The sequence below is a fragment of the Oryctolagus cuniculus genome, chromosome 2 (assembly GCF_964237555.1).
Source record: "Oryctolagus cuniculus chromosome 2, mOryCun1.1, whole genome shotgun sequence".
Taxonomy (NCBI): Eukaryota; Metazoa; Chordata; class Mammalia; order Lagomorpha; family Leporidae; genus Oryctolagus; species Oryctolagus cuniculus.
The window spans coordinates 165,080,014-165,104,716 of NC_091433.1; the positions used below are offsets into that span (position 1 = coordinate 165,080,014).

Below are 24,703 nucleotides of genomic sequence, written 5' to 3' on the forward strand. Positions count from 1 at the left end.
GGGTGACAAGGGTCAGCAGGAAGTCACTTGGGGTGTACCAGTCTCCTCTTCTTAGGACACCAGTCAGACTGGACAAGGGCCTGCTGCTATGACCTAAGGTAACCTAACTACTTCTCTAAAGGCTCTGTTACCAAACACAGTCATTCTGAGATCATGGGAATGAGAACGTCAGTGTTGGCACTCAGGGGAAAGGGCACACAGTTGAGTACCTACTAAGGCTGAAATACCTCCCCCCATCCTTGTAAGTGCTCCTCCAGTGCATTTATCCCTCAGGCAATTTAACCAGCCGGAATTTCTCCTTCCTTATCATCACAGTGCTCCCGGCTACCATTCAACAAAGGCCCTCATCAAATGCAAATTCCTGAATTGAACAATTTTTATAAACAATGTCTTATATTTTTATATTCTTCAATAGCAGCTAGCTTGGTGCTTTATACAGAATAAAAATGCAACAAATAGAGATTGTAGGTTAAGCCTCTGCCTGTGACGCCAGTATCCCGTATGGGCATTGGTTCAAGTCCTGGCTGCTATACTTCTGATCCAACTCTCTGCTATGGCCTAGGAAAGCAGTAGGATATGGCCCAAGTGCTTGGGCCCCTGCACCCATGTGGGAGACCTGGAGGAAGCTCCTGGCTCCTGGCTTCAGTCTGGCCCAGCTCTGGCCATTGCTTTTGGGGAGTGAACATTTGGGGAGTGAGTGAACCAGCAGATGGAAGACTTCTCTCTCTTTCTCTCCCTCTCTCTGTCTGTAACTCTGTCTCTCGAATGAATAAATAATTTTTTTAAAAAATGCAACAAGTATTCACTAAGTTAATGAATAAAAATTGTGGCACATTCAAACAATGGAGTAGCATTCAGTTATGCTAAAAAGAAGGAAATGAGTTATGAAGTCACGAGAAGACAGAGGAACTTTTAATGCATCTTGCTACGTGAAAAAAAAATGTTAATCTGAGAAGACTACAAACTACATGATTCCAACTTTTGGAAGAAGGCAAAACTATGGAAATAGTATAAAGATTAGTGGTTGTCCAGGGCTGGGAGGGAGGGAGGGATGAACAGGCAAAGCGCAGAGGATTCCCAGCACAGTGAAACCATCTGGCTGACACTATAATGATGAATGCATGCCGTTATATGTTTGCCAGAACATAAGACTGTACAACAGCAAGCCTGAAGCCTCCTGTAAACCATGACTTTGAGGAACAGTGATGTGTCAGTGTCGCTTCGTCAGTTGTAACAGAGGTAGGTACTCCTCTGGTGGGAGGTTTTATAGTGGGGGAGGCGGTGTGATGTAGGAACAGGAAGTCTGTGGGAACTCTCTTCTTTCTACTCAGTTCTGCTATGCGCTTAACTTGCTTTAAAAAATGAAATCTGTTTAAGAGGAGAAAACTCAATGAATATAGTTTTTACCTGAATTCTCTGCACAACCCTCCCATTTTTGAAAATCTTGATATAATAATCACATCTTTGGATCTTCCATAAGCCCTGCTTCCCTTTTTAGCTAACTAGGTCATTAGCCTGACAATGGATGAAAAAGCAATTAAGGAAGAGAATGATGTCTGAGACTTGGTCATTCCTCCATTGTAATCCTAATACTTAGGGATTTCAGGAAACATGAGCCTCATAGTAGGCAGCACACCTCCCAATCAATGTGTGAAGCTTATTAGTGATACTCCAAGGTGGTATAGATCTGATTAGCCAGAGTGCTCCATTAAAGAACTGGGCTTCCAGGGCATTGATTCTATGGTTCCAGAATGCATCCTCTCACTCAAGTCTGCCCTCCTTGGAAACAAACACAGTATTCTTCAAGGGTAGCACTATTTGCCCATCATTGACCACAGTGTGGGCTTCAGGGGTCCATTGCTAAAAAAATAAATGTCTGAATCAATTGTGGATGATGTTGCTGGCCAGTGACAAGTAACAGAGAAACCAGGGCTCTGGGATGAGAAAGGGTCAGGAGGAAGTCACTTGTGGTGGAACAGAGAAGTGGAAGAGGGAGACTGGGGAAAAGGAGGCCAGAGAGGAACCTCAGATTCTTCATCACTTTGCCTGAAGCTCACAGGTGCTATGAAACTCACACGTCAAGTGCTGGATCCTCGTGACACCCTCTATGGAGGCTGTTGTCCTGGTTGTAAGGACCTGTAGCACATAGAGGCGCACTCACACCACATGGGAAGTCCAGGAATCACCCATACTAATCAGGCCATCCTGATGACTCTTAACAGATGTAATCACTCCACTTACTGATCATCTCATCATGACTTCTATTGTGTTTCTGGGAGTCTATCTCTCATCATGACTTCTATTGTGTTTCTTGGAGTCTATCTTGCACAACCTAAGCAACTTAGACAACATTTATCTCTCACAGTTCTAGAAGCTAGGAAGCCCAAGATCAATGCCAAGATCAGTCTGTAAAAGCTTTCTTCCTGGTTTTGCTGGTTTATAGGGGACCATCTTCTTACTGTGTCTTCTCCTAGTGGAAGGAGCAAGAGAGCTCTCTGGGGTCTCTGGTGTAAGGGCATTAATTCCATCCATGAGGGCTCCATCCTAGTGATCTAATCACTTCCAAAGGCCCCACCCCCTAATATCATGGCATCAAGGCTTAGGATTTAAACAAATGAACTCTAAGAGGACAGAAATAGTCCATTACAAAGCTCATGAGGGTCAGGAAGGAGTTTCAGGAACCCCTTGGCGATAAGGTAGAGGGTTTCAAAGGAAGGGCTCCCCACTAGAGCTCAGCCTGAGCCACTGCGCTTGCACCTGCAACATACCCTGGGGTCTTACAATTCTATTCTAAAAGAGAAAAACTTTTAAATCACTGAAGTATGATGAAATACAAGTTTTATTGGGCCATGCATCCCAGGTAATCCAGGTGGTCCTACTTTCAAAACACATTTTCCCTTGCCAGTTAACATATCAGAATATGTGTCCCTATTTGACATTTAGAAAATAAGGAATTTGATAACATTTATCATATATTGTCTTGTATTATAGCTACTTGTGTGTCTGTTTTATCATTTTAAATTTAATGGCTTAAGTATTAAAAATATATTAATTTTTGAATCCCTTAAATACCTGTCACACTGCCTGACACTCTGGTGTTCAACAAATACCAGTTGGATGAAAATAAGAATGTTAGGCCATGGTCATTAGCAAGCCGATTTATGTGGCAGGTGCTAAGGTTTACCATATAATGGAATGCACATGCATAATTATTATGTTTGCTTTCGAGACATACTAACAATTAGAAACAATTTAGAGATAAGACTTTCCAAACCAAAACGGAAGTCCTAGCCCATTCTTAGGAACAAATAGTTTAATATATGGCCACAGAGGAGACAACTCCCTTTGAAGAAGCTCACATTCGGTGTTCACTGGTGTATGTCTCACGGCTGTTCTGGGCTAAGATGCAGTACACAGAATGGCCAAATGTTGCCTGTGGTATGGGTACCTAGCCTGAATAATATGTCCCGGTGCTCTGATAAGTGACTTGACAAGTCAGGGGCACCTGGAGGTCCCAGGAGGGTTCAGATGGAGGATTTTGAGAATCCAGTTTCCATGAGTACTCAAACAGGTCAAGATGAGGAAAACACAGGTCAGCATTGTTGAACAAGTGCCTTTGCACAAGGTGGGAGCCCGATAAATGTGTGTGGCTTGTGTGAAATGATTCCTCTCCTCCCGTTTCAACCCTTTCAGTCAGTGGCTGGGTACTTCACAGAACTGTTAAGGCCATGCCCTTACCAAACTCTTACTCTTCTTGAAGAAAACATAGCAATCATTGTTTGCAGAGAGCTGATGAGCAAGTGAAAATCTAACCAACAGATTTCAGAGCGTCCATTGACCACTCTAGGTAAGAGGGCCATGCTCCAGAGCTGACAAAGGAGCCTGGCTCCGAGCCTCAGCCAGTTTGGGGACCCAAGAAGAGGAGGAGGCCAAGTCAAATGTGACTTACAAATATCTCTTGGGATGTCCTTTGCCATATAAATGGTAATCAGGGGTGTCCTCTATTGCACATTCCCTGGTTCTCTTTATGGGAGTTCAGATTAAGTGACCCATAATCAACCCTCAGAAGGTAGACTGCCCTTGTGTACAGGACTTCTGGTGACATTGGGCTACAAGGAGGGTGAGTCACGTGGCAGGGACCAGGGAGGTGTGGGGGATGTTTGTGGGTATCTGTCCTTCCAGGCGTGTGTGTGAATGCAGAAGCGATGGATTTGCTACCAGGTATACAGATGAAGAAGACTCAGAGAATCAATCTAGAAAAATCTAGAAACAGTCAGTTATTACCATCTGTGTGACTGAGGAAGTCACAACCTTTCTCTAGTTCATTCATTAAATCTTTATTTTATTCAACAAATATTTATCATGTGCCATGCACCTGTATTGAGCATAGGGATCCATTCATTGATTCACTCTTCTTTTTTTAAAAAAAAGATTTATTTATTTATTTATTTGAGAGGCAGAGTTACTGGAGGGAGGGGCAATAGAGAGGTCTTCCATCTGCTGGTTCACTCTCCAAATGGCTGCAATGGCCAGAGCTCAGCAGATCCAAAGCCAGGAGCCAGGAGCTTCTTCCAGGTCTCCCATGTGGGTGCAGGGTCCCAAGCATTTGGGTCATCTTCCATTGCTTTCCCAGCCCATTAGCAGGGAGCTGGATCAGAAGTGCAGTAGTAGCCAGGACTTGAACCGGCACCCATACGGGATACTGGTGCCACAGGTGGAGGCTTAACCTACTATGCCACAGTGCCAGCCCCTTTTTATTCACTCTTTAAATAGATATTTAAGTCCCTATGATGTGCCAAGCGCTGATCAATGGTTAGATACAACAGTGATTAAAATAGGCAATGCTTCTGCCCTCAAGGGACTTATATTCTAGTGGCGTGGAGCAGAGGAGAGTATAAACAAGTATAAGATCACTAGTTGCGTGTTCAGTGCTATTGCTATGGGAAACAGCATAAAAGGTGACCTCGGTTCTTGTAGAAGAAGAATTCATGTAGAAGAATTTCTGTGCGGACAGGACAGTGAGCAAAGCGAGATTTACTGAAATCAGAAACCTCCTGGTGCAGCATCAGGAAGAGGCTCCAAGAGAGGAAGACCTGAGAAACTGATCAAAGGGGGTCTTTTAAGCCCAATTCAGGGGAGGAAGAGACTAACAGCTAGCAATCATCCAAAGGTGGGGACAAACCCCATCAGTGGGCTGGAATTGTAACCCTGGCTAACCCTGTCTAGCCTGCTCATGATAAAACCAAAAAACCATCAGAAGGGTGGGATCGGTAACTTAGACTTTCTAGTCTCCTGATAGAATCAGACACTCAGAGGGGTGCAGTCACTACTTCCTTGTTATTCCCTGATAAAACTAGAAACTCAAGGCAGCATCTGGACAGAAGCAAGCATCTTGTCCACTCTGAAAGAGACTTCCCCCTTTTCTCATTCCAACAGGCACCTGACCTGACTATTAACCCCTCTAGCTCCTCAAACTACAAAGAAACATAAAGGGGGGGAGACAGCCAAAAAGGACCATGGGTGACGCTTTATAGAGAATGGTTGCAGGCCTCCTGGAGCTAGAAGTTAAGCAGAAACTTGAAGTGAAGAGGGAAATAACTGGAGATGGAGCACAGCACAGAAAGCGTAATAGGAATTAACCAATTCTACCCTCTCAGAAAAGCTGGGGGGGTGGGGGTGGGGGGAATGACTCATTATACCCAAAAGCTCTTTAAGTGGCCTCAAATCCCTTTTGAAAAGAGAAAAAGCATAAATCAGCCAGAAAGGCCTTGCTCACCCAACATGGACAGAACAACCTAAAATGAGGATGAAATGAGATGAATGTAAAAGGATTTCAAAAAGCCTAGAGGCTCTGTAAGTAATGGTATTTATCAGTCACTGGTTTCCACTAACAATCAGGATCAAGTTTTCATCTATATTTGAAGGCCTTATCTACAAATTAAATTGGTGCTGGCATGAGTTCAAGAGCTAATACAAATACCAAAAAAAAAAACAACTCTGATTTGGTGGTGATGGGTGAATGACTACTTAAAGATGTTCAGAACTAGATGCTAGGCTCGCAGTCTGCATGCTACCATAGTCGCACGGTATATACCATTTCCTGTTGCATTTGATTAGGCGAAACTGAAATCTACCCACGACATGACCTGAATTTCTTTATTTATAAGGAAATCACAGGTTAGGAAGTGCCTTAGCCTTTGGCAATTAGTCAACCAAATTCATTAGTACAAGTTAACATATATTTCCAGGGCTGGTAAAATTTTAGTTGGGTAGCAGGGAGGAGAATCCTCAGGCTATACGGAACTTCTCACTCAAAATGTCCCAGGCTTCCAGCGTCTCCTACATTTTTCTTAGATCTAACTTAGGGGGATAATCGAGAACATACACACAGGGATTCCGCCTGAACGTGGCATTTTGGAGGAAAACCCCAGCTGAGTACACACGAATAGGGTTCAGCTTCGCCAGAATAGTTATGCATGATACATGGGCGGGAAGGACACTTTCTGTAAAGCCTTACTTTAAAATGTTTGAATTTGCGAACTTAAAATGTTCCATGTGTTTAGTGTTTCTTGTTCAGTTCGACTACAGAGAAGCGGTGGGCAGTTCTACCCCAGCATATGTGTGGTATATTTCAGGAATGTTTAATATACTATTCCGTAGCTCTGGCATTTGTAAACAAGGCTTTGTACACTCATTACTGGTTGTAGTTTAGGGGTCATTTATTCAATAAACACATACTGAGTACCTACTATGTACTAGGCATTTTTATATATATATATGAGAGATAGGACAGCAAAGAAAGACATATAACAAGTCAAAAACAGGTGTGTAAGTAAATAGACTATAATGCCAGGTAAGGAAGAAACTAGGCTTCCTGCTTTACTGGGGGGGGAGGAAATGTGGGTGGGGCTTCCTGTTCTTGGAGGGCCTCTCCCTCATAGTCTCATTTACATAAAGTCCTTAATGAATAGTGAGGAGGAATCTTTTGGTGATTTGGGGAAGAAGTGCCCCAGGCCCTGTTAGATGGAGCCCTGAGACAGCTGGGCAGCTGATATGGCCTGGGCAGAGCCAGTGAGAAGGGAGAGTACCACCTGGGACTGGCCAGGGTAGCCAGGTTCCCTAATACCTAGTGACAGTTATAACCTCAATTTTTCCTCCAGGGCAGGAATGATAAGCCAAACAAGACACAGAGAGCTCGCTAATGAATCAGTTTATTGCAATGCACAGAGAAGCAGAGAAAGCAAATGAAATATATTTAAAAAAATAGGCACAAAAATAGCTAACAAAGAAAAAACAAGTACAAGAATTCTAGTAACAAACTAAACAGCAGGCATCCACAGAGAAAACTGTCCCAGCTAGACTGCGAGATGGGCCCTTCAAGTGGACCCCACATGGGAACAGATTGCCACCAAGGTGCCAACAATGCAGCCAAGGACTTTCCAAGCCAACGTGGCCTCTGCGGATCGATTGCTTCTCGCTGATGCCTCTTCAGAGTGAATATTTACTGAGAACAGTCACGGTGAGGTGCATGCGGAATGCCAGTCTGAATGCACTGGGACTTACCAACCCAGAAGGTGGATTATCTTGCCTTCCAGATGTCAACCTCGCAGGAAAAGTCTAGAGCCCAACTTGCCTCATTTGCCTATCAGCTCACAGTTGTCAACCTGTGAGGTGACGATCAGGCAGCTGCTGGGTTCAGACAGAACCTCTGTGACAAGGGAAGGCTCCAAATGGAATTGGCCTTAATTAAAATATCTGTTTAATTAGATTCATAGGAATTCTTACACAGCAAAACACACGAGAGAGCCAGTAAGAGGAAAGGCGTCTCACATAAAACGCAGGTCACAGGGTGGGCCGATCACTAGTCCACGGCGGCCCAGCTTCAGCTTCTGGAAGGTCAAGGCAGCATAATAAATTGCAAGGAGCGTCTGTTATCAAGCCATAATCTCCCATTCTGTCTCCTGTGAACACATCTGCTGTTTGTGTCCTGGGCCCATTTACCTAGATATCGCACCATCCTGCAATGCCTCTTATCCCTCCCCCTATCCAATCTCTCTCTATTTCAAGGCTTCATATCAGCCCTGCCACCTACAAAAACCCTCCCCAAATTCTAAGTCCATCTTAGTGCTGAAACTGTGGGTGAGAGAGTTTGTAATGCTTGATGGTCTTCCAACAAGAGTGTTCATACACCCTGTGAGCTCCTACGAGGAGTGTGTGGGGCAGGCGTTTGGCACAGGGGGTAAGGTGCCAGGAGGGACACTGCATTCCATGCTGGAGTGCTGGCTTCAGGTCTTGACTCCACTTCAGACTCCAGCCTCCTGTGGATGCGCACCCCGGGGGGCAGCAGGTGGAGACTCAGCTGCTTGGGTCATTGCCATCCACTTGAGAGACCCAGATGGAATTAGCGGCTCCTGGCTTCAGGGTGGCCCAGTCCTGGTTGTTGCATGCATTTGGGAAGTGAACCAATGGATGGACAATCTCTTTCTCTCTCTGTGTCTCTCGGCCATGAAAATAATTTTTTATTAAGGAGTTATTTTATTTTATTTGAAGGGCAGAGTTACAGAGAGAGAAGGAAAGAGAGACAGGTCTTCCATCTGCTGGTTCACTCCTTAAATGGCCACAATGGCCAGAGCAGGACCAGGCTGAAGCCAGGAGCAAGGAGCTTCATCTTGGTCTCCCACGTGGGTGCAGGGGCCCAAGGACTTGGGTCATCCTTTGCTGCCTTCCCAGGGCACATCAATAAGGAGCTGCATCGGAAGTGGAGCAGCCAGAACTTGAACCAGCACCCATATGGGATGCCAGCATCGCAGGTGGTAGCTTAACTGTTACACCATGAAATCAGTACTGAAAATTTTTTTAAAAGTGAGTTTGTGACCTAAAATGGCAAAGAGCCACCTCTTTTGGACAGTGCTTCTCAAACATTCAGTGTACACATGAACCATCTACATTTTATTTAAAATGAAATTCCAATTCAATAGCTTGGTGTTGCTGATCTTGGAGTGCACGGCATCAGAGGCCAGTCTGCCCTTCCTGTGTATGCTGGCAGGCTGCTCTCTGCCCTGTAAGCACACTGCGGGTTTCTGGACAGCAAGACCACTGCCCATGTTACCTCGCTCCTCTCTCAAATAGGGACAAATAAAGAAAAAAAATACACTGTTGGGCCTAACAGGTGTTCTACAATACTGCTCCCAATGAGAGCATAACTAACAGTCACTAACAACTAAAAACTAACTTTACTAAGAGTTTTTCAAGGCCAAACAGAACAAAATCTCAAAACCCCAAAACTCCCCACCCCCAAATAAAGCCTGTCCTTTCTCTTCTAGTAGTAAGTTCCCTAACACTGAAATTTAAATATATCATGCATAAAGTTCATCATGGTTAGAACAAGAAGTGCGTTCGTTTGAAGGGATAATTCACTATAAAAGGCCATTTTTTTTTTCCCTCACTGGAGATGTTCAGTGCAAGTAAATAATGTGGACATTAAAGAAGCCAGGATAAACCAAATCCCTGCCACGAGGCACTTGAAGGTGTAGATTCTGGATAAACTGTTTACCTTGCGGCGATGTTGTAATTTTTAAAAAATGCCAGAAGGGGAAAGTTCTAGAAGATGAGTCCGAGTGTAGAAAAGTGAAAATGGGATTTCAGCATAAACATAGTCCCTCGCCCAACCTGCTGCCCTGAAGTTGCACAAGTTGTAAAAGGAGTTATTTATTTAGTCCTGTGGCAGATGAGGCTCACAATGGGTAAATGAAAAAAAAAAATTGCAAGACATATGTGTAAGGAATGTTTTTATGTGTGCAAAAGGAATTTTTCATGTGATATTGTATAAATATATACACGTACTATTTGTACTTATAAAAATACCATATGTAATGAGAGCAAGGCATACATATTTATAAAAATACCTTTATCTAAGTAAGGCAGTAACGTTTAATGTTTCTTCAGTACATTCATATGTAACACATGTACATGAGTGCCAAAGGGAACATATATTTTGAAATATGAACCCCAAGTAAAATTCTCAGGAATGTGGGGTAGAATTAGGTATTGGCCCAAAGAAACCGGAGCAGCCGGCATTCGAAGACAGGAATGGACGCTGGGTCTCTTATCTTCGGAGACTGTTTGTGCTTGTCAAGTTTCTAACATCGCTTCCCCAGAATTCGGTATTTGACTTCCAACCTCGTGGCCATGTGACCTGCCAACTCGCATTTTCTCTGAGGCTGTTCACACTCCGCCCAAGGACTCCGCTTTGCAGAGCCGTGGCGACCGCTTCCTCTCCTGCGTCACCATCTCCTTAGCCGCGGCTGACAATGCAGCTTAGCGCGCGCAGACCCGGGTAGGGGGCGACGCAGCGAGGGCCTCAGGCGCACACCTTCCAGGAAAGCCAGGCCCTCCTGGAGGGTCCCTGCTTTGTGCCAGGATTTCCATACAACCTGACAGTCCCCGAGCAGTGGCTCAGCCCGCCAGGTCCTACTCCCCGGGGTCCCAGCCCCCTCCCCAGGCCTCCGCGGCCGGAAAACGCCGCCCTTTCCTGTCTCCCACTTCTTCCCCGGACAGACGGCTCGAGGAGCAGGAGACGGCGAGCGATTAGGAAAATTAACCTTAATTAGCCGGGTTCACGGTCGGCCGCGGGCGGAGGGGCGGGGCGCGTCGCGGCCGGGGCCCGCATGACCGGCGGGCGCAGGTGCCGCCACGGGCGGAATTTTACACTCCCGGCCCGGCAGCTGCGCCACCTGCGCCCGCTCGGGCGTCTGGGGCCGCCGCCACCCGCTGGCTCCGGCTTCCAGCAAATCTCTTCGCCAGAGCCGAAGGAGAGGAAACGCCTCCCCCTGGACAGGAAAAACCTGCAGCGTCGGCGGTTCTCCGCGTGCCACTTTGCTCAAGCCGGGGGGACCCCGGCGTCTCCAGGGCGCCAAATCCGCTCTCCGGGTTTTGGTGGCAGCTTCTTGGGGGAGCGAGCTAGAAACTGACAGAATGCGACCCTCCCCTTCTCCATCCCCATCCTCCCCCACCCAGAGCCCGGGCTGCCGGTGGCCGGGCAGCGGAGCCTCGGCGCGGTCAGGTGGTCCGGCTTGGCCGTGGCCTCGCACCACGAGGGTCGGCTGCTGGGCACGCGGAGAGGTGGGCGCACGCGGCTCCGCGCGGGTGCCAGTGCCATTGTCTCGCGCACCGGCCGGCTGCACCCCCGGGTTCCCCTTGGAGCCGAGCGTCCCGCGATCTTTCTTTGTGAGGACTTTTCTTTCTTTCCTCCCTCCGAGCGAGCGCAGCCGCATCTCTCGGGAGCGGCGCTAGGGAGTTCACGGCGAGCGCCCATTGTCCCAGGGCCCGGCGACCCCGCAGCCGGGGATCACGCGCGCGCGCGCCCGCCCTCCCGCGCGCTCCCCCACCCTCGGCCTCGGCCCCTACCCCTACCCCCCGGCCCGGGCACAGGTACCGCGGCGGGCAGGGTCCGCGCGGCCGCCTGCGCCCTCGGCCCCGCCCCGGCCCGCCCCCCGCGCCGCCGGCCCCGCCCCGCGCCGCCCCGCCCGCTGCAGGTTCAGTCCCCGCGTCCGGCGGCGGCGCGCTCAGTCTCGCTCGCACCTTCCGAGGCGGCCTAGGCGCCGGCGGGTGGGCAGGGCCCTGGCTGGGGGCGAGGGGCAGCCCCGAGAGACCTGGCTGTGGACCTGGAGCGCCCTCACGCCGGCTCCGAAAGGATAACGTAGTGAGCAGGCGCCGCGCCTCCGGCTGGATCTGCGCGCACGAGCGGGCGCGGCGGACGCCCGCGGGAGGCGTCGGTGCGGGGCGCCCGGCCCCGAGGCAGCGGCTGGGATCCGCGGCGGTTGCTGGTAAGTCGGTACCAGTCTAGGGCCTCTCGTGCCCTACCTGTCTGTGGGTCTGTCCTGCCCGGGGCCGCCGGCGCGTGCGCCGGTGTTGGATTTAGAGACCCGGCGGGAGCGGGCACCCCGAGCGAGGGCCTCGCCTTCCCAGCGGGTGGCCCGAGGAACCCAGGGGAGGTACTGCGAACCGGGAGCGGGGGTCGGTTGGCATGGCCGGGGGACGCAGGGCGCTCCATCTCCCTGAGGGTGGGGCCGCGCGGCCGCGCTGCACCCTGCGAGCTGTTGACAGAAGCCTTCTGGGCGCGCGGTGCCGTTCTGCATTCGAGCGCGAGCCGCACGGGGCTGCCGCGCCCCCCTCGTGGTGGGCCGAGCCCAGGGCCCCCGGGGAGCGCCCGGAGCCGCTCCGCCGCGGCGCTGCCGGCCGCGTGCGCCCTGCGCCCCGCGACCCTGACCGGGGACCTTGTAGCTCAGGCTCCAACCTGCCGAGCTGGCCGTTCTGATTTCGTGCTGCAGCGTTTACAAGATCCTCGTCTCTCCCCTCCCCACCTCCACCTTGAACTAAGTGTGTGGACGTATCCGACAGTGAGGACGAATGGATCTGGCCGGGCTCTTTTTTTGTTGTTGTTAAGAATGATCGTCCTCCACCCCCGCCCCCTCGATTTGGGGAGGCATGTGTTTCATCTTATAAATAGAAAGTAGCATATTTTTTGGCAGGACCGCCTTTATGCTGTACAGTCCAGGAGAGGTCAGTTTAAAAATAAATACGCACTTGAATGTTACGGTACCGAGAGCCAGGCTGTGGCTGGGACAAGCTGCCTGAACAGCAGCATCAAAGCCCGGAGCGCAGCTGTGTTGAAAGGAGTAAAAGCCCCAGAGTGCCGCCCAGGCTGACAGTGGAGTAATTACATTTTGGGTAAGGAAGGGGAAAAAGTGAATTAAACGGAGGGAGGGCGGGAATGGGGATGTCCGGAGGAGACTGCAGCCCCGTCTTTGGGGGGAGTGGGTGCTGACGGTGTGTGAAGCCAAGGCTGGGGGACTCTGGTGGGTGGGGACTGATGAATGTGTTAGGGAGGGAGGGATTCCCTCCCCACCCCCGACTCAGCCCTGACAGCATCCTGGAGGTTCTTGGGGTGCCCCCTTTTAAGAAGGAGCAAGAATTGGGGGGAGGGGCAGCAGATGTTCATGCTTTACTAGTTTTCTCTAAACAGCAGAGGGAGAGTAAAGCTGACCAGGAAGCCACAGTGATGTCCTGGGGGAGTCCTAAGTGTATTTAAACAACACCTGGAATGTCCTAACTTAGAAAAGAGCTTACATCTACCAGGGAGTGCCGCTTGTTTTCTGGATAGTTCCAGAAAGCTTCTCTTTGATAGCACCTGTAATTTGTATGAGCTCTTATGGGCAGTTAAGAATAAGCTACACAGGTGTGTGTGTGTGTGTGTGTGCACGCATGTGTGCACTACAACCCCTTTTCAGAATAGGGTTAAGCACTCAGGAATAAGTTGGGGGCGGTTGTGAAATGTTAAGCAGTATCACGTGTGAAAGAAACGAGAAAAAGGCCACTGATACATTCAAGGAGTGGATGAAAGGTCTTGGTGAAGACACTCAGAAGAATGCAGGCTTCCCGGTAGGCCGCACCCCTTGAGTGGGGTGCCAGCAGTCCTTGGTTCACAGCTAAGAACCTGGGAGGAGGCACCCTGACAGTTCGTGTTCCAGCGGTGTCTGCGGGAGAGTGAGGGGATGGGTCCCAGGACTAGAGACCTGAAATAAGACCAGCTCCCTCTTCCTCCAGCTGAGTGCAGCAGTTCTGTTTCGTATCTCAGCAGAATGTGGAGAGGCAGCTAGAGTAATAAGCATTGCACATTTTTTTTTTTTGCTCTTTATTGCAAATTTAAATGTGGTGCAAACGCCTAAATGCAAAGCCAGGACAGTAGGTGCAGAAGGGCTCCCACAGGCCAGTTTGCCTTGTATGTCTGTCCTCCAGCTTCCCCTTTAAATGTGCTGTTTTGTCTCATGTCCAACATAGTCACAAAAACTGCTCCTTTCCACTTAGAAAATTCTGGTATTCAGCAGCATTGAGGCTAGCATAGCTTTAACCTGTATCACCTCCGGAGGTTCAGCCCGTTAGCTACAGCTTCATCCAGAGGGTAGAATACAGTTCATAACTCGGAAAACCTCCAGGAAGACCACTTCGATTTCTTTCTTTTCTTGTATTTTTTTTTTTAAGTTATTGAGGCTGTTGGCTTCAGTCTGATTTCATTCAAGCCCAGCCTAATTTCTTTCTAACCGAAATGCTGTGGACCTATTTTTCTTCTAAGAACTAAAGGTCTATTTTTAAATGCGGCATGTTTGCCAGGCATCAAGTACAGCTGTTTGAAACAAGTCGATTCATCCAGCCACAAACTCTCCTTTCCCGAGTGTGGAAGCCCAGGAATTCTCCTAATAGCTTCACCTCGTTGCTTACTTTGGATGTTCAAAGTACTTGCTATATGGACCTCATCCTAGGTGCCAATAAATTGTGCCACTCAGCCTCTTGCTTTAATTAATTCCTTTATTTCTAGCAACCATTCCGTGAAAGAGGAACTGTTAATATACCCATTTTACAGGTCTAGAGACTGAGGGCAGATTAGTTCTATTACTTGTCCTAAGTTAGACGATAAGGAATGTGAACATGTAGTTTAACAGAACAGTGTGGGCATGCACTAGTGGCTGGAGCTACAGGACGATTAGGGGCGCTTTAGGGGGCTAGAAGAACCATGATGTTGAGAAAGCTTGCTGAGTCCCAGGGCCTGGGCACCTGTGCTAACTCTGGTCCCTTAATCATTGGGCAGGTCACTTAGCCCGGGCGCCTTCCTGGGGATGCTGATGTAACACCGAGGATGGAAGGCGCCCAGAGCCGCAGCGCAGGGAAGAGTGCTGGCCAGGTACATGTTTGCATGGTCCGCTCATTGAATATTCATAGCTCTGCTTTGATGGAGATAGGCGAGTTGCTCTTGTGTTCCAGATCAGAACACAGGCTCCGGGAGATGTAGTAAGCTGGCCAAGGTCACAGTGCCAAGTGAGTAGCAGAATCAGGGTTTTAACTCAAGTCTGTGTGTGACCGTTTCCTAGATACCACCCCCCCACCGCCACATCCCTGGGCAAGGACGGAGGGCCAGGGGAACTATGACACCTGGTTCTCGCTGTGGCTTTTGACTCCCAGCAAGGAACTCACTTCATCTCCTGCCCGATATCTCATAGCCCCCCACCCACAGGATAAATGGCAGTCACTGCCAGCCTGGGGAGTGCACGTGCATCCTTGTGTTACGGATAGTGCTTTCCATACTGGATCACTGCTAGTGTTTAATTTACACCACAAACGAAGAGATTGAGCAGGTGGAAACGTGGGGGCCTCTGGAACGAGGAAGAAAGTCACGCCGCAGCAGGCATGAAGTGGAGCTCCCGGTGCACAGTGTCCTCGATGCAGCTGGCACAGGGCAGGGGACGTGGGGTCTGGTCCCCATGTCTGGATGGGCATCACGTCTACAGTGCCACATTCCTTTGGTCCTGGCGCATGTGCGGTAGACACAGCCACCGGTGCTGAGGGAAGGGCAGAGCCAGGAGCACGCGGGGCGGGAGGCGCTGGGCTCTGCTCATGCGGAAGTTGGGGTCTGTCACAGTTCATGCTTGCCCTGCACGCTGTTAGATAAGCTTCCTGGGCAAGAGAGGGAGAGCAAGGGAGCGAGCGAGCGAGCGGGGAGGCCTGGAGACCACGGACAACCCTGGGCGCTGCTGGCCTCGCTGCCTTGTGGTTGGCCATTGCTGGAAATACCTGCCCTGACCTCAAAACTTAGGGTGACAGCCTTGGAGCTGTCCATCCCCATTTGGAGTCTTTCTTTCCTGCCCCTCACCCTTTAATAGACACAAAATAAAACACCCTACAAACCAGAATAAGTAAGCTGTCGGTTCTCCAGCAATAGTCAGGCACGTTTCTTTCCTTTAAACAGAAAAGAAAAAAAAAAAGCCTTGCCTTGGCCTCAGTAGTCTGCAAACCAAATTAATCCTTCAGTTTTTTTTTTTTTTTTTAAGATTTATTTATTTATTTGAAAGGCAGAGTTACAGAGAAGCAGAGAGTGAGAGAGAGAGGTCCTCCATTTGCTGGTTCACTCCCCAGATGGCTGCAACAGCAGGAGCAGGGCTGATTCGAATCCAGTAGTCAGGATCTTCTTCCAAGTCTCCCACATGCATGCAGGGGCCCAAGGACTTGGGCCATCTTCTGCTTTCCCAGGCCACAGCAGAGAGCTGGATCAGAAGTGAAGCAGCCGGGTCTCTAACCAGTGCCCACGTGAGATGCCGGCACTGCAGGCTGCGGCTTTACCCATTGCACCACAGCGCCGAACTGATCCTCCAGTTTTATAATGTGAAGCATGCCAGTGACATTAAAAAGGTGCCACTTTCTAAATAGCAAAGCAAGCTGTGTGAAAGCCCATGAGTTCCGAGCTAGTGTCTACTTGGCCCTTACTGCTGGCCTAAGTCGTGAATTCATGGTAGAATCCTACGATCCCAGGTTGAAAATTACAAGCAGGAAGATTGTCAGTGACTTGGGAATGAGTTGTGTGTGTGAGAAATGTTAGCCTCCTCGCCCTTAGTTCTTCAGAACGGGGTCATTCACCTGCCACTAGCCGGTAGGGCGGCACCTGGGGCACAGTGAGCCCTGGACGGGGGTCGGGAAGGAGTCTGATGAAGGTGCGTTTCGGTAGGACTTTGCAGAGCATCAGCTGTGTCTGGTGTGTGTGCACCTCCAACAAGGAGGCAGTGTCCGGAGTTTCTCACGTGGCGCTGCACACACAGTCTGGAAAATGTTGAGCCATGGGCAGAAGCCACACGCCCCAGTACGCCTGGCAGAGCTGCAGGAGCCCGTGGGCGGCCGGGAGAACACGGGCCCGTGGGGATGGAGCAGTGAAGACACAGCTTCTGAGAGGCAGCGAGCGCCCATTGGTCTGCTGTTGGATGGGAGTCAGTGGGAAGATGGGGACGGACTAGAGGTGGGAGAACGAGGGTCTGGTCTCGGCTCTGACCTCTCAGTCTTTCTCGTGTCTGACGCGAGGCACCTGGCTCTAGATCTCAGATTCTGTCTGGGACGCGGTGAGCTGGGATGAGAGACACCTAGTAGCCAAGCCATCTTGCTGATGGCACTTTGGGACCATGAGGCAGCCAGAGCAGACACAGAGGGCAGGGAACTTCCAAGGCAGCTTACACGTGTGGGAATCCGTCACGTTCAGGTGACAACTTGAGATCATATTTGTAGATACCTCGCGCCCATGATGGACTGCTGTCGTGCGTTTACTTGAGAAAGACCCGTTCTGTTCAAATACATCATCATCATTTAGGCTACACATCGTTTTAAAACAAGCAGAGGCCTTTGGGGGTGAAATGTGGCTTTGCCATTTCGGAATGTGTTTGGTTTCTTTTCTTTTTTATTTATTTTTCTGGAAAACTTTCTTGCCAAGGGTCAGTTCCGACCTAAAACATTGATGTTAGCACAGCAGGAGCCCAGGCGGTGAGCCTGTTCCAAGGTGACTGGCTCCCCTTCCCCAGGCCCCTGTCCTGCCCTTGTCTCAGAGCCTGGGGGCAGGGGAGGCAGTGCTGGTCTCTGGCTCCTGGAATTCTGCCTCCTCTTCCTCATTTGAAGTGTTGCCATAGTGCCTATGCCTTCTACCATAACCATTATTAAATGTTACTAATTTTGTTACTCAGGAGGCAATGGGACAGAAAGCGCCCATCTATTGCTTCATTCCCCAGATGCCACAGTGGCTGGGGCTGGGCCACGCTGGAACTCAATCCTGATCTCTTGTGGGTGGCAGGGCAGGGACCTGAGTATGGGGGCCTCACTGCTCTCTCCCAGGGTGCTAATTATTAGCAAGGAGCTGGATTCAGGAGCAGAGCCAGGGCTTGCACCCAGGCATTCCAGGATAGGATGTGGGCATCCAGTGGCTTCTTAACCATTAGGCCAGACGTGACTGCATTTTAAGTGCTCATTTGTTCACCCTGTAGCTGCCTAATTCGACTCTCAGCTCCTTGAAGTGAACCTAGTGTATCTCACCATATATCTTTTACAATAGGACTTACTGAGGAAGTGCTACCTAAGTCTCAGGGCGGATCTCCCAAGGTTACTGTGGAAACTGGTCCAGCCTCCCCCCACCCCCATCTTCTCAGGTCTTCTGGCTGGACCATGGCAACCTGCACCAAAGCGTTCTTGTGTCCAAGAGAGCACAGGAGAAGAGTTGTTGCACCTGCTGAGGCTGCCCTAGACCTCTCACTGGCCATGACCGTGCAAGCCACTTATTTATTAGTGGATGTATTGATCATCTGGGCCCACCTTCGAGTGCACCACCACTGTGACCTTAACTTCCTAAAACATGGCCTGGCGCTTCAGAGATGTTTGTTATTGAATAAATGGAGGGGCTTGGTGACGCACCTGGAAGCCAGCTTCTCACTGGGAGCCACCCAGCTCCCTGTGTGTCTGTCATCGCAGCAAGCTGGACACGTTTCTTTCTTTCAGGTGGCCTTACTGTGAAGCGTCTTGGCCCCGTGAAGTCTAGTGGAAGCCGTTGCTGAGGGGTAGATTTTGCTCCAGGTCCCTTGGGGGTCGGGGATGGACTGGGGAGGGTAGGAGTGCTTCTCCTGCCGGCCTGGCGAGCACGCTGCAGACGGATCCCTGGTGCTGCGCTGCAGTAAGACAGGCTTCTTTCGTATTCCAGTTTTGTCTTTTGTTTTTCTTTTCCCTCTCAGAATGGGGAGTTAGGCTGTTGGCACCAAGACATTTGGGAGTTTTTCATGCTCCATTGAAAACAGTCAGGTGGTGGGGCTGGCACCGTGGCTCACTTGGCGCCTACAGCGCCAGCATCCCATATGGGCGCTGGGTTCTAGTCCCGGTTGCTCCTCTTCCAGGCCAGCTCTCTGCTGTGGCCCGGGAGTGCAGTGGAGGATGGCCCAAGTGCTTGGGCCCTGCACCCCATGGGAGACCAGGAGAAGCACCTGGCTCCTGCCTTCGGATCGGCGCAGCACTAGCCATAGCAGCCATTTGGGGAGTGAACCAATAGAAGGAAGACCTTTCTCTCTGTCTCTCTGTCTCTCACTGTCTGTAACTCTACCTGTCAAATAAAAAAAAAAAGTCAGGTGGCAAGATCCCAAGAGTGCAAAGAGTTCCCCACTGTGCGCTTGCAGCCCCTCTGACTCCTCCCGCAGCTCTGGTTGTTGGAGCAATGGGCAGTACTAGTCACCCCTGGCACTGATTTGGGCTCATTGCTCACCAGGGCCTTGCCAAGCACTTTCTGTTCTATGCTCCCAAGATGACGCCTACCGGTGCTGTTGCCACTTTACAGATGAGCAAACTGAGGCTCCCAGAGGGACTCGCTGGCATTGCTTGGAACCCTTAACTCCAGGGAGGGTGAGAAGGAATGATGACATTTGTGTAAGCTGGTAAAAAGATGTTTGATTGTAAAGATAGCCTTGTATTAAAAATGAGACCTTCCTCCCTTGAAATTCCCTAGAAGCTAGATGTTCCTGCAAGTAATGTTAGAATTACGGACGCTGGCGTTTCACAGTCGGAGGGGAGCTTATCTCAACCCCATTCGCATTCTGGCATGAAACAGGCCCTAAGAATTTAAGCGACACTGAGCATGACGGCTCGCTCGGTGCAGTGCGCTTTTGAACATGTTTTTGTAGGCAAGGGAAAAAAAGAAAACTGTAAGCCCCATACACGAGCAGATGCTAACGTAATTTTTTTGGCTGGAGAGGAGAGGGCTTGGCCTTTCTTTCCAGTCCCCCTTCCATTTGCCACTGTTCCAGGGATGCCTTCCTAGAGCCCTGAGGGTTCCAGGGCAAGCAGAACACGGGGTCAAGACCCACGGTCCTAACATACTGTGTGCCTTTAATACTGAATGTACACAGATGGGGCGCACTAGGCCATGTGTGCTGTCACCGGGGTGTGTGTGGAGCTGACCTGTACACACAGGGGATCTGCACCCTCTCCCAGGGCAGGGATGCCCATCGCCCTCCCTTCCAGCCCCCAATGGAAAACTTCCTGGCTTGGGCCTCTCTCTTGCACCCGTTCTGCACTGGGCGCTCGCTGCTGCGGGCTTCGTCCTCATCAAGCCCTCACAGCCTACCTGGGAACCTTAAATCACATGCCTGGTTCATTACCTGGGACCCGCAGGTGGCTCCTTCCCCTCACCTGGCGGCTCCTGGCGTGTTTAAAGAAGACACCCAAGTCCCCTGCGAGTGCTCCCTCCCCTCCCACAGCCCGCAGCTGGGGCGCCATGGGAGCTACCTGCCCTTCCCCTGTGGGCACGGGCTTCCCGGAGCCCCTTTGAAGATGGGATTCCCAGACAGGGTCCGAGCTAAGCAGGACGTAGGAAGGCCTCCTGCTGGTGGGGTCCATCCTCTCTCTCTCCCTCAGACGCCCGCACCCTTCAGCCATCTGCTCACACTGTTGGCTCCCAGTAAGAGGATGGGGAGCTGAGTGCCTGGGTCCATTTTTATAGGAGCTGTGGGCCAGATCCTGCCCTGGTCGGCACTTGGGGGATTAAGTAAGTCATGCTAACCCAAACGCCAGGCTTCATACGCTTCCCTGATTCCATTTACTCCTGTGGATTTCATCCTGCCCGCCTTGACTTTGCCTGTGTAGTTTTGGTCCCCAGTTTGCCCGTGGCACTTAGTCTGGGTTTCATGTCACCCACAGATTTGATGAGAGCGTGTGCTGTGTCTTTCAGGTCAGGGGGGCCTATCCAGAGGCTTTTACTGCTTTGCTAACCTCAGCGGGTGACGCATGGTCTCCCCAAGCCGCTGCCCGTCACAGAGGTCCAGACGCAGTGAGGCACCCCGTGCTCGTGGAACATGCAGTTCCTAAGTGCGCAAAATCAAAATTTTACTGAAGAGAGACGTGACAAAAAATCACTGATCATTGTCTCTTTTCTGAATTCAAGTCAGCGGCTTATGTGCCTTTTTTTTTTTTTTTTTTTTGAACTGGGTGCATAGTTTTCCAAATGTTCTAGAACGTGGGTCCACGATCAAAAGGAGGAAAGTGTTAGCAGGACCTTAGGGTGTTTTTAGTCCTCAGGCCCTGGGAGACTGGACTCCCATGCATTGCTCCGCTCGGGCTTCCGCTTGCCTTGGCCGGGTGTCTTGTGCCTGCCCCCGGCTGCCTCCGGATCCTGCAGCTCCCAGTGCCGCCAGTTCAAGGCCCTGTCCCTCAAGACAGAAGCAAAAAGTTTCAGCTTGCTATTCCATAAAAACTTAACATGAACCTTGAATGGCATTCAGTAGATTTTTTTTCCTCAGATATCATAAGGTACAGTGGATCACCAGAGACTCTGTTAGAGAAAAATGTTAGGTTGCTTTGTGTTTTCACCAGGGCTATAAGAAATCCCGCTTAGGTATTAAAATGCCACCTTTATCTGCCTGGTGACAGTCACGGGGGGTCCTGGTGACACCGCACCTGGAGATGGTTATACAGGTGCCTGTCGGGAACTGCCCTCCATCTGGCTGGGAGTGGGAATCCCTCTGGGGCAAGCACGAACCATTTCGACCCCATCTGCCGCCATTTTACTGGTGACTGGTACAGAAAACTCTGAGGGAGGAGATAGAAGTGGCTATCTTGGCCATTAGGGTTGCATTTCAGTAGGCATCCTGGATGTCCATGTGGAATAAAGATGGTGCCGTGTGTTTGCATAACCCGCTCGTGGAAGAGTTGCATGTTCAGCCCTTCTGACCACCAGTGAGTTAACCATATTTGAGATTATCAGTGTCCATTTTACTTGGGCAAGAATGGGCACCCAGGTATGCCAGGGGTGTTCTACCACCTCCCCACGCCCCCCAGACCTGAAAGAGCAGTGTGATGGCTGCTCTACTGGCCCAGGCCGTACGCGTGGTTGGGTGTGGTTTCTTCGGTAGGCAGTTTGGCAGTTTTTTTCCCAAGCATCTTTGCCAGTTACACACTGATGTTCAAAAGCACCTTTTGGTGTAGGATGTTCATTGTAGCGTCTGGAGGTCTCCTTCTACCTTTTAGGCCACATAAGCCAGGTTTCCCCTTAATTTCTATCCTTTTAGGAGGAGAGGTCAGGAGAGCAGGCTCTTTTTTTTTTTTTTTCTCCACAGCCTCATTCTTTGAGTTTGACTTAAATATAACCAGCAGGTCTGAATTTGGGGAACTGTGTTGTCGGATTTTCCCTGAGACACTGTTTGCGTCCTGCAGTCACGGATAGGAGTGGTTTCCCTTTCATGCAGCATGTCCTCAAATATTTGCACTAATCCCAAAGATCTGTTCCATCCTGTAGAAGCGCTCTGGCTGTGTGCATACACTGGTAGATTCTTGCCCTTCGTGGACAAAGGAGGGTTAAGATGTCTCACAGATGGAAAAAACAAGAAAGCCTCTACCACGAGGAAATGTTCAGTGTGAAATGGTTGGCTTGTTTTCTCGTAGGAGTCATAGGAAGACTCCGTCTCACCTTTTCAGGACAGGCAGGGTTGAAGAGGGAGAGAGTTGCAGCCGTCTCTTCCAAGCTTTCTCACTTGTTCATTCAACAAACATTTATTCAGTACCTACCCTGAGTCAGGCCAGCTAGGTGGTCACCTTGTGGGGAGACTGTCCAGCAAGCAGTGAGGCCAGTATGACTGAGAGTTCATAGGTTTGAGGCATCCATGGGGTGCTTTGGGGAGCTTAAGAGGCCTTGGGGAGGTGGCAGGAAATGGGCTTCAGGTTTGGGCAGGTTTCCCAGATTGCGGGGTGGGGTGGGGCTTACAAGCTGTCTAAGTGGAGAGGGACAAGGTTTCAGGTAGAATCTAGGTGACTGCATTTGGTGTGGATGGGAGGAGGGAGGCAGGTAGGGACAGAGAAAGACGGGGCAGGCCAGAAGCAAGGCTAAGGCAGTGAGGGTGGACAGGCAGACTCCCAGACTCCATGCGAGGTCGATGGGACTTGCTGTGGAAAATGAGGCAGGAGGAGGTGCTGGGGTGTCAACCGGGTCTTGGATTTGGATGGATTCCTGCCGGTCACCCAGAGAATGACGGGAGGCAGATGACTTGGCCAGGCAGGGGGGGAGAAAGAGGGCAGAATCCGTCTGGGACAGATTGAACGGGAGTGTCTGAAGCAGGGAGCCACATGGAGAAGACGACAGGGAGGGAGAGGAGCGCTTCTCAAACTGTCTGGAGAGAACCGCCAACTCTGTTCATGTCAGTGTCCCTCGCGCAGTGGTGCAGCTGTGCGCGGTGAGCACCCGGTGTGAGCCACGCACGACCCCCAGGCAGGTTGACAGGGCATGACTGCCTGAGCTCTCAGCTGCAAAAGCACCTGTCACATCCTTGGTCGCTAAGGCGATGCCAGAGTCCCTGGGAGCTTTTCTCTTCCATTCTTTGACCTGCATTGCCGTGGACTGGCCCGGGTTCCTGGGCGCACTTCGAGTTGCGCAGGTCTAGACTTCCGTAGGTAGGTGAGGGCGGAGGATGCTGTTCGGAAGCTAGCGTGAGGGGTGGTTGTTGAAGCCACGTTCAGGGCGCCTGCGGAGGAGGGTGGGGGACACATGGCAACTGCCCCTGTAAGACAGGCTTCCAACTTGTTCTGGAAGGGCTCGGTAGTATTTTAGACTCTCAGACCACATACAGTCTCTATCACGCTGTTCAGCTCGGAGCTTGTGGTGCAGAAGCAGCTCTGCTGGGGTTTTTCAACCTCAGTACTACCGAAACATGAGGCCGGGGGATTCTTTATCTGGGGGAGGTTGTGGTGTGTGTCGCAGGTTATTCAGGAGCATCTCTGGCCTGGACTTGCCAGGTGCCATAGCACACACATGGCCTCCCCATCACCGTGGGAGTCAAACACACTGCCAGGCATTGCCGCTGGCATCTGGAGGGTGAAGTCCACTTACCTGCAGAGGTCCATCACAAAACCCGGATGCAGGAAGATAGCAAATCGCATCGTGTCAGTCCCAGGCGGGCCCAGCTCAGCCGCACCGAGGCCGGATGGCGTGAGGTGAGTTAGAGGAGACTCTGCTAGGCAGGAAGCGACTCGAAAGCAGGTCTCGGGATGTGAGGAGCAGCGGTTGACCGTGCGAAGGTGGGAGGTCGGCCGTTCCACGCCAGGGACACAGGGCGCTGGGCTTCCGGACGCTGGGAGGGAAGTGGAATGTCAACAGGGAGGAGGGGAACTATTGTCCCTGGTGAGAGCGGTGTGGTTGTACAGCGCCCATGCACGTGCTTCCTCTGGGGAAAGAATTCGCGGCACTTAGCCCTGTTGTCTAAGAACAGGAAGTTTGTTTTCCTCCCCTCGGAGGCTCGGAGGCTTCATTATTTTAACATTTTAATTTTTTTGTCATTGACCAAAAGGTCAACACATGTTTTACTTACTCATTTTTTTGAGACCCTTTCTGACAATAGCAAATATGTTAAAGTGCTCGTGAATCAGAGCTGGAGGGGCTGGTGTCTCGGGTCCCTTATTCGTTCCTGGTTTCTGACAAGGTCAGGCTGGGGTCCCTGCCCTCTGGCTGGGGTGGGGATCTTGTGCATCGTTTCCTCTGGATGCAGTCGGTCTTCAGGTTGGCAGGGCCAGCAGTACCGCGGGGGCTGAGAGCCTTACCCCTCCGCATTTTGGCTGCTGTGCCTGACACGGGGGCTTCGTGCGCCCAGCCAGCACGCACGTGTCAGGGACCTTTGCGGGTGTAAGTTCCTGGGAGCACCAGGCCCTAATCTGTCACTTGCTGCAGGGCCCCTGCAGACTTGGGCCGAGGTTCCGGGAGCCAGCCAGTGCACCTCTCACGGCGGGAGGCCTAGCAGGGGTCATGGGTGCAACACCTGACAACTTCAGGCTTGCTGTGTGCCTTGTGTGGTGAGAGGCAGAAAGATGAATGAGACCCAGCTCA

The 24,703-nt window shown here is 50.9% G+C and overlaps 1 protein-coding gene across 5 annotated transcripts in view; it reads left to right on the plus strand.

Annotated features, from left to right (window-relative positions):
- The window catches only part of CDC42EP3 (CDC42 effector protein 3), a 97,186-nt gene that overhangs the window by 61,521 nt on the left and 10,962 nt on the right, over positions 1 to 24,703 (plus strand). The window contains exons 1-3 of one of the 5 annotated variants that reach the window (XM_008254532.4): positions 11,530 to 11,825; positions 12,531 to 12,729; positions 14,645 to 14,737. The exons of 1 other annotated variant lie outside the window; for it this stretch is intronic. The gene's annotated coding sequence lies outside the window, so the exon portion shown is untranslated. Of the gene's footprint in view, positions 1 to 11,529; positions 11,826 to 12,530; positions 12,730 to 14,644; positions 14,738 to 24,703 lie in introns of those variants that run through there. 3 more of the 5 variants (XM_008254534.4, XM_008254533.4, XM_008254529.4) reach the window with 3 other exon arrangements.